The sequence below is a fragment of the Cannabis sativa genome, chromosome 6 (assembly GCF_029168945.1).
Source record: "Cannabis sativa cultivar Pink pepper isolate KNU-18-1 chromosome 6, ASM2916894v1, whole genome shotgun sequence".
Taxonomy (NCBI): Eukaryota; Viridiplantae; Streptophyta; class Magnoliopsida; order Rosales; family Cannabaceae; genus Cannabis; species Cannabis sativa.
Genome location: NC_083606.1, coordinates 10,153,077 through 10,163,156, shown reverse-complemented (window position 1 = coordinate 10,163,156; position 10,080 = coordinate 10,153,077). Strand labels below are relative to the sequence as shown.

General features: G+C 35.9%; 2 non-coding genes across 2 annotated transcripts; one reads left to right on the top strand and one right to left on the bottom strand.

Annotated features, from left to right (window-relative positions):
• Nucleotides 1-2,418: 2,418 nt before the first annotated feature.
• On the bottom strand, nucleotides 2,419-2,525 carry LOC133039547 (small nucleolar RNA R71). Its single transcript, XR_009688687.1, has one exon. It is a non-coding gene; the product is annotated as a small nucleolar RNA R71 (small nucleolar RNA).
• Nucleotides 2,526-9,290: 6,765 nt separating this feature from the next.
• On the top strand, nucleotides 9,291-9,361 carry TRNAC-GCA (transfer RNA cysteine (anticodon GCA)). Its single transcript has one exon. It is a non-coding gene; the product is annotated as a tRNA-Cys (tRNA).
• The last annotated feature ends 719 nt before the right edge of the window (nucleotides 9,362-10,080 follow it).

The following is a 10,080-nucleotide window of genomic DNA, read 5'->3' as shown; positions in this document are numbered from 1 at the left end:
AAATAACATTTATTGAGGGTAATAACCCTAACTTATGTCTTCATTCAATTAACAACATAACCATACATTATTGCTTCCTTACTTTTATAATATTCTAGGGTAATAATCCTAGACCACATTAAAATTAACTCAAGGTACTAGTTTACCGAGTCTAGCTTAATCATGCCTTAGACGCATAATTCTTTATTTCAACATATTTATCATGGTATACATTTAACATCTTTTAACTACTAGGGTAATAACCCTAGACCAAACAACCGCTCATTTTAGGGTAACAACCCTAATCCCAGTTCTTAATTGATCACAAAATCACAATATTCAATATGAGCGCCATTGCACTTAACTTTATGTGCATACTACTGTCTTACCTATTGTCCCGCAAAAGCAGAGATTCCAAATCCCTGGGTGCTCCTGACCAGGTACCGGTAATCCTAGTCACACAATCTGGGATTCTCACAAATAGGGTTAACCCCTGATTTCACATTCATAAAATATTTACATGTGTTAGGCTAAAATTAGTCTAAGTTTCGGGACGTATTTTCAGTTAGTTTTCACTCTTTTTTTCTAGGTTTTAGGGCTATTTTACGCTTGATTCTTTTGTTTTCAGGTCCCCGAGTGTTTAAAGAAAGTATTTACAAGAATCGAGGACAAGTGGTGAAAGAATCGAGAAGAAAAACCAAAAAATTGTGTCTCTGCCTGTTCCAGTCGCGACGGGGAACATGCCAGTCGCGACGGGAACTGGCAGAGAAATTTTCAAGAATTCACTGCTTAACCCCGTCGCAACGGGGGCTTTGCCAGTCGCGACGGGAACCCAGAGACAGGATTTTTGGGCAGTTTTGTAATTTCACGAATTTTAAGGATGAGACTTGGTTTAAATAGGTAGAGTTCGTGGAAATTAGGGTTCATTCAGAATGAGAACCCTAGAAACAAAGAAGGAGGCTAGAAAAGCGGCTTGTGGCGACCCGGATCAATTGCTTCAACTAGTTCTTTCTCTTCTCTTTAATTCTTCTATGTTCTTTTCTATTTCAATGTTAATTATGGATTTGATTATGGATGTTTTGAACTAAACTCCTATTTAGGGAGAATGATGAATGTTGTTTAAGTTTTTCCTAGTTAATGGATAATTGCCATTCCTCCATCTTGATTGTGAACACTATTCATATTTGTGTTTAATTTCCATGTGTAAGATTGATCACCTTTTACATGTTTTATGATCTCAATTCGAAATCTGAAAAGTGAGAATTGAGAATGCTAAAATTGGATAGTCTAGGTTTTGATGTGAAACGAAAGTATTTACATAGCCTTTGTGACATTTAGATTATTGCTTAATGCTGACTTCATGTTAGTTTAATTAAGAGATTAATTAGAGAGCATGAGATTTAGAACCTAGAAGATCTGAAAAGAGCTAGATTAATTTATAATCTGTCATTCACTTCAAGAGAAGGATAGCAATTAGACATTAACATTGGTAACTTAACAACAGGATTCGTCTCCCTATTCTCTCATCTTGATTAATATTCACTTGTTTCTTTAAGTTTCTTGAATTTCTTTCTTCCTTTTTCAATCATAAATACTTTTGATTTGCCAAAGAGAATTATAAGTATAGTTTAGTAGTAATTAATCCAATTCCCTGTGGTTCGACCTCACTTGCGTGAGTATACTACTTGATTGCGTGCACTTGCGTAGTAATTAATAATTTTCGCAACAAGTTTTTGGCGCCGTTGCCGGGGAATTATTTAAAGATTAATATTACACAAAATTATACTAACTTCTACTTTGGTATATTTTCTCTTGCTGATTTTCTAACCTTTTTCTTGCAATATTTTCTTGATCTATGTCAGGAATCCTAAGTGTATGCGCCGTCAAGGACAAGCAGTCATATTACCAGTTGATCCTGAAATCGAGAAAACTTGTAGGAGAAACCGAAGGAACAAGAGGCAAGAAGGAGTTTCAGCAACTGCTGAAACAACAGAAATCATGGCTGCTAATGTGAATGCGAATGCTACAAATAACGGAAATAATGGTGGCGCCGTGGAAGATCAAGCTAATGGCCGTAGCTTGAGAGATTACATTCTCCCTACTCTGACGGGAGTGCAGTCATGTATCAGGCCACCGGCAGTGGATGCGAATAACTTTGAGATCAAACCTGCCATACTTCAAATGGTGCAGTCTTCGGTTCAGTTTGGTGACCTCCCTTCTGAAGATCCTAATCTTCATCTCTCGAACTTCGTGGAACTTTGTGAGACTTTTAAAGTCAATGGAGTTAGTGATGATGCCATTCGTTTGAGACTGTTTCCATTCTCACTTAGAGAAAGAGCCAAGAGCTGGTTAATCTCCTTGCCACCAAATTCCATAGCAACATGGACAGACTTAGCAACTAAATTTCTGTCTAAGTTCTTTCCCCCAGCAAAGTCTGCTAAGCTGCGAGGAGAGATCAACAATTTCTGTCAACAAGAGAATGAGTCTCTCTATGAGTCTTGGGAGAGGTTCAAGGACTTAATCAGAAAGTGTCCTCATCATGGTATTGAGAAGTGGATGCTGGTTCATAATTTCTATAATGGGTTGGTTGGTAACACTAGAACCCTGATAGATGCAGCAGCTGGTGGAGCCTTTATGAGAAAGAGTGCTAATGAGGCTTATGATCTATTGGAGGAGATGGCTCTAAACAATCAGCAGTGGCCAACTGAAAGGAGTCAAACTAAGAAGGTAGCTGGTGTGCTAGAGGTGGATGCCATTACAAAGCTGACAGCTCAGGTTGAGGCCCTAACAAAGCTGATCGCAGTGCAAGCCAAACAAGCTCAAGTGGTTTGTGAGATATGTGGAGGTCCCCATCACTTTTCTGAGTGTCACGCAGATGTGGATGATTTGCCAATGGATCAAGCAAAAGCCATTGGAAACTATTCCCAAAACAATAATTATGGGCACAACCAACAGGGGTTCTACCAGCAGAGAAACCAGCCCCAACAAAACCAACAACAGCTGCAACAACAAAGTTCTAGTGGAGGCTCCACTATCCAAGCTGATTTATTGCTCCAATTCATGATGGAAACTAGAGCCTCTATTAAAACTTTAGAAACTCAAACGGAACAATTGGCTACTCAAGTGGAAAAACAAGCTCAAGGAAATTCGCCTAGCACTAATGATGCAAAAGGAAAAGAGCAATGTAAAGAAATTTCCTTAAGGAGTGGAAAGAAATATGATGGGCCTGAGATGATACAACCAGTGGATGAAGAGATTAAAGATCAAACAACACCAACTCAAGCATCATCAGATAAGAAGATTACTGATAGTCCAGCACCACCACAGCAGTCTCCACCAATCAGTATTGATCATCATGTGAAAATACCCTATCCTCAGAGACTCCGAAAGACCAATCTAGACAAGCAGTTCACAAAATTTCTAGAGGTCTTTAAAAGACTACACATCAACATTCCTTTTGCTGAAGCCTTGGAACAAATGTCTCGTTATGTGAAGTTCATGAAGGAGATATTGTCTAAGAAGAGAAAATTGGAGGACTATGAAACAGTGGCATTAACTGAGGAGTGTAGCGCCATTTTGCAAAAGAAATTACCGCCCAAGCTTAAAGATCCGGGTAGTTTCAATATTCCATGCTCTATAGGGGGTTCGGTGGAAACTAAAGCTCTATGTGATCTAGGAGCAAGCATTAATCTAATACCATTGTCTGTCTTCAAAAGGTTAGGATTGGGAAAAGCAAAGCCCACAACAGTGACTTTACAACTGGCAGATCGTTCTTTGACTCATCCTCGTGGGATAATTGAAGATATACTGGTGAAGGTTGGTAAGTTTATCTTCCCTGCTGATTTCCTAATTCTTGATATGGAGGAAGATTCAACTATTCCCATTATTTTGGGAAGACCATTCTTAGCCACGGGCTGAGCATTAATAGATGTTCAAAAGGGAGAGTTAAAGTTGAGAGTGCAAGATGAAGAGGTCAATTTTAATGTTTTTGCCCCAACCGACATTCCTACCTGTTGCAAGATTGAGATGGCGAAGGGTTCTTTTATTAAAGCTGATTAGAAGAAAGCAAAGCCTAAAGAGCGACTTCGAACGATTCAGCGTCGTTGGAAAAGATTGATGTGTGGTAGTTCTGAAGGTGAGCTTACTCTTGTGCAAAACTCTGAAATCAACACTATTGGTGGTCAATTTTCTTCATTTAGTACGAGGGCTCTTTTGGATGAAAAGGGTCCACCTAACCCTTTCTGATAGGGTCTCAGGTAAGTTTCTTCTCTCTGCATATTACTGTATACATTGGGGACAATGTCATATTTAGTTTGGGGGGAGAGACTTAAAAATTTTAAATTCTGCACTTTAATTTCTGCATTTTAATTTTCTGTTTTAGTTTTTTGTTTTAGTTAAGGAATGGCAATAAGCTTGACGATAGTTGTATACTGCTGATTAGTGTGATGTGATTTGAAACTGTAAAATAACTGTGTGCTTGATTCTGTTAACTCTTTGGATTAGTTTAGATGCTTAGAAACCTGTGTTTATCTGTAAATACTCAATCTGTGAAAATTGTTATAATTGTTTTACTATGGTTTGTGGTAAGATTGATAGGATAGCTTAGAACTTGCATGTTTATTCTTTTGAGACGAAATCCTTGATAGTGTTCAATTGGAATATGACTTAGGCATTTGTTGGATAGTTTGAGCCTTTCAAGCCTACCGTAATAATGTGTATTCCTAGTTAACCTTTTGAGCCTAAACCTGTTATGTTTTTCACCCATCAATTTGAAAAATTGCAACCACACTATTAATTTTTCTTCACCATGTTATCCATGATATCATAAGCTACATAATTAGTTTGGGGGAGGAGAAACATTTAGTGTGAGGAAATAGTGAGAGGGAAAAAAAACTTGTAAGATTGAGAAGAGAAAAATTGTCTAACTCAATGTCACTGAAAAAAAAATGAAATATGATGAAAATAAAAACACAATAAAAAGTAAAAAATATGTGTGGAAAATAAAAAAGAAAAAAATTCAGTGATGTTGGAAAAAATAATAGAGATGTCTTCTATCAATCTTGGTAAATTCGGGAATATTATGGGATCTTAGAAAAAAGAAAAGTAAGAAGCTTGTGGGTTCTGTTTGTGTGCTTATGATATCTTGAGCCAAAATTGTCTTTTGCCTATCCCTGAATATCTGAGCCATATTACCCAAAGCCTTGAAAAGACCTAATGATTCCAAAGAATACTGTCAACATTAGTGGAGAAAGGTAAGCATGCAAGCTTATGAGTTATCGGGCTGTGGAACTATTGGAAAGAGTAAAACTTTTGTAGCCATGTTTCACATTTGAATAATTTTTTGCAGTTGTACATAGTGCTATGAATTGAGCATCTAAATTAATTGTTGGAGTTGGTGGAATTGAAATTCTAGTTTGAGCAATGGAAGAGAACAACACATGAGGCAGTAGTATTATGATTATCTCATAGCATAGTTAATAGTTAGTAGATTACTAGTTAGTAGTATTTATCTTACTCGAGGGCGAGTAAGAGTCTAGTTTGGGGGAATTTGTTAGGCTAAAATTAGTCTAAGTTTCGGGACGTATTTTCGGTTAGTTTTCACTCTTTGTTTCTAGGTTTTAGGGCTATTTTACGCTTGATTCTTTTGTTTTCAGGTCCCCGAGTGTTTAAAAAAAGTATTTACAAGAATCGAGGACAAGTGGTGAAAGAATCGAGAAGAAAAACCAAAAAATTGTGTCTCTGCCTGTTCCAGTCGCGACGGGGAACATGCCAGTCGCGACGGGAACTGGCAGAGAAATTTTCAAGAATTCACTGCTTAACCCCGTCGCGAGGGGGGCTTTGCCAGTCGCGACGGGAACCCAGAGACGGGAATTTTGGGCAGTTTTGTAATTTCACGAATTTTAAGGATGAGACTTGGTTTAAATAGGTAGAGTTCGTGGAAATTAGGGTTCATTCAGAATGAGAACCCTAGAAACAAAGAAGGAGGCTAGAAGAGCGGCTTGTGGCGACCCGGATCAATTGCTTCAACTAGTTCTTTCTCTTCTCTTTAATTCTTCTATGTTCTTTTCTATTTCAATGTTAATTATGGATTTGATTATGGATGTTTTGAACTAAACTCCTATTTAGGGAGAATGATGAAAGTTGTTTAAGTTTTTCCTAGTTAATGGATAATTGCCATTCCTACATCTTGATTGTGAACACTATTCATATTTGTGTTTAATTTCCATGTGCAAGATTGATCACCTTTTACATGTTTTATGATCTCAATTCGAAATCTGAAAAAGTGAGAATTGAGAATGCTAAAATTGGATAGTCTAGGTTTTGATGTGAAACGAAAGTATTTACATAGCCTTTGTGACATTTAGATTATTGCTTAATGCTGACTTCATGTTAGTTTAATTAAGAGATTAATTAGAGAGCATGAGATTTAGAACCTAGAAGATCTGAAAAGAGCTAGGTTAATTTATAATCTGTCATTCACTTCAAGAGAAGGATAGCAATTAGACATTAACATTGGTAACTTAACAACAGGATTCGTCTCCCTATTCTCTCATCTTGATTAATATTCACTTGTTTCTTTAAGTTTCTTGAATTTCTTTCTTCCTTTTTCAATCATAAATACTTTTGATTTGCCAAATAGAATTATAAGTATAGTTTAGTAGTAATTAATCCAATTCCCTGTGGTTCGACCTCACTTGCGTGAGTATACTACTTGATTGCGTGCACTTGCGTAGTAATTAATAATTTACGCAACAACATGGCATTTAAAATTTAGAAAATCACATAGAGCTCAGAGCGAGCTTTCTAACGATATAAAGAACTCCCAAAACGAAGTCCCGAGTCAAAAGTTATGGCCAAAACAAAATTTAGCTTTTTCCCCGATACAGTCCAACCGAAATTCCGGTTGGAACAGCCCTGAACCAACCGGATTTCCGGTTGTCTGGGCAGCAACAACACGAAAAAACATAACTTTTAAACCTCCATTACCTACTCAAATCTTCTCCAATCACCACCAAACTTTCCAGGGCATTAACATATGACATATTAAACATATTCTACAGCTCAAACACAATAATTTCACCAAGAATCAAAAAGTTCCATTAAAGCTCCAAACTTGAGTTCATGAACTCAAGCTTGCTTTACACAACCAAAATCATATCTTACAATCAGATTTCAAACTCAATGAAACCCTAAAAACGCCTCTGAATTAACCAAAAATAAATCCCGCAATTCAACACAAAATCATGCTTTTAACTAACAACTCATTAAGCTCATAAACATGAACTTCAACCTATTCAAACCCATACTTTCCAGCTGCAAATTCAACCAATAAACACATAAATTTGACCTAGAAAATACTCAATAATCGCCTTTAATAAACAATAAACTCACAACTAATTCTTGCAATTTCATAACCAAAATCAACAAAGTCAAGCACCAATTCTCTTATCATGCAAATCTAAGAACAACATCACTTTTCATGCTTTTCAACAATTAAAGACCAGCAAAAACTTCAATTAAATTCAATGAAAGAAAGCTACCTCAAGCCTCAAGCAAGAATTAAGCACAACACACCAAAATTCCAAGCCCAATTCAAGCAATTCCTCACCAATTTAAGTTGAAAAATCAAGAGAGGGTTAGAGAGGGAAAGAGGGTGGGGTGAGGGGTGGAGTAAACCAGAAATTTCCTTTGCTTTTTCTCAAAATTCCATCTTTTATTAATTGTAGAAAATAAAGGTCGAAAGACCATTTTGCCCCTAGGGCTATAAAGCATGCATATACACTCACATGGGCAATTTAGTCATTTCATGCTCATTAATTTCCAAATAAAATTCAGATTTCTCATTATCAAATAAAATGCCAAAAAATTCAATCCAATTTGCATTTCAGGCCCGAACCCGGTTCGGCCCGAAATATCCGATTGTGAGTATATCGCGCCAACCTGTCAGAACACACCTGAAAAGACAACACAGGCATACTATATAATAATATAATTCTATTAAGTACGTAATTAAATTAATTTTATTATTTTACCCTTCTCGGGTCATCATTACTAAAATGTCCCTAGCTCACCAACGGGGTCTTACCATGTTATAAATCAAATAAATTCTCATATAATGAACTATATAATAATATAATTACTCAATTATTCATAATTATCTTATTAGGGTTTTGCTAATCCATTTTTTAAATCCAGGGTATTACAACTATGCTTTAGATTTATCCTTACTACATGAAATAACTAAGTAATAGCGATAGTAAACAATAATTCTCGTAAGTCAATCTTGCCAAACAAAAAGTTACTAAGGAAACAAAAGCAATCACAAAATCAATAACATTTCCAAACTAGGGTTCGAGACATCTCCCCAACCCTAACAAGAACTTGGCAATGCCAATACATGCTTAACATATCTTGCCCACGTACACATCGTGTGAGTTAAGGAAGTTTTACTTGTCTTATAACATCCAAAAATAAGTGCAACAAAATAATAATGAGAGGTACTATTGGCCCCAAAAATATCTATTAGTGGCATATGTAGTAAAAACAACAAATAAGAAGGCAATTTGGCCAGTCTCAAGGGGCAAGCTTCCTAGTGTCCAAGTGTCAAGTCCTGGTCTTGTGTCTGCCCAAATTCAGCAGCTTGATCGAACTAAGCCTCTGCAATTTCTGAATCTCCTTGTCGGATAGCTTGTTCTCCTCGGTTGGAATAGGCAGATAAATTCCTTCCCTTAGAACCGAACTTGAGAGTTTCCGACCTCATACGGCTCAGCAGTCAAGTTATTTTGTTTTTATGTCAGCAACAGAAGCCCAAGCTCGTAGACTTGTTGATTTTGTAGCGGTTGAATAAAAGAAGAACAAGGATTTACAATTTGTTATTTTTATTTTCTCTTTTTACTAAGTTTAATATAATATCAATAAAATAAATATTGTATTTGATGAATCTATTAATAAAAGAATGATTCATAATCATCCAGTTAGGATCTATCTAAACCAACCCATTATGTATATGATTCAACATGCCAACTATTCAACAACATATTAGAAATCTATGAAGATCGAATTCGACCTCAACAGGAGAATCGGTGTTTTACTACCAGCCACAAGTTTCGTGTTAAACGCAGTACTCATACTGGAAGTTATAATCAAGGATTAGTGTATCAACCACTATCTACTTCAGAAATCCCAACTAGAAGATTTTTCAAATACAAAAGTTCAGTATCTTTCGACAAATTAGTGAATTAATGAATATCCTTTTGTACAGAATAATAAACAACAATCTTCAGAAGAATCAAAATACTTTGTTCTTGTTTGGCGGCATGGCCGAGTGGTAAGGCGGGGGACTGCAAATTCCTTTTCCCCAGTTCAAATCCGGGTGCCGCCTGATCAACAAAAGAATTGAAATACTTTGTTTGTTTTGTTGATATAACTTGTCAAATTTTTTCCAACAAAAGCAAGGGCAGAAAAAGGATTCTTGAGACTTGCTTGATTCGAAATATCTAGGGTTATTTTGTTCTCTAAAATAAAAATTTTGTAAATCCTTTCGCTAAGGTTTAAGAAAAGACTATAGTCATGAAAAAAAATGATAAATTTGGATATGATAGCCCTTCCACTACTAATGGGGTGTCGACTGATTGGGTCTTGAATTAGATTGGATAGCCGGACGAGTAATCTAATTTAATTCCTAGTTTCAGAAAGAGCAGAAGATACTATGTCTACATACTCATTCATCAAAGTCTCTGAGCACTCTTGCATTTATTCAATAGTGACTTAATTAAATTGAAAATTAGCTTTTACTTCATTTATTTATAAATTAAATTAAGTTAAGTAAGTAAAAAAAGAAATTTTTACTTTTTGATAACGTCAAGAATGTAATAGTGCGTCTTCCATTGTTTTATAGCGAAAATTGGCACTTATAAGATTTATTTTTAGATTTAATTGTCTAACGTATACCGTTATACACACAATATAAAACGGGTGGTTATTCTTTTTTTATTTGCATGAAATTTAATCGACTTCAAATATTTCTTATCTTAGTTTTTATTGATTCCTTTTGACAGAAATCAATTTGAGTAGACGTTTCATTTTAATGAGTGTTTTTAT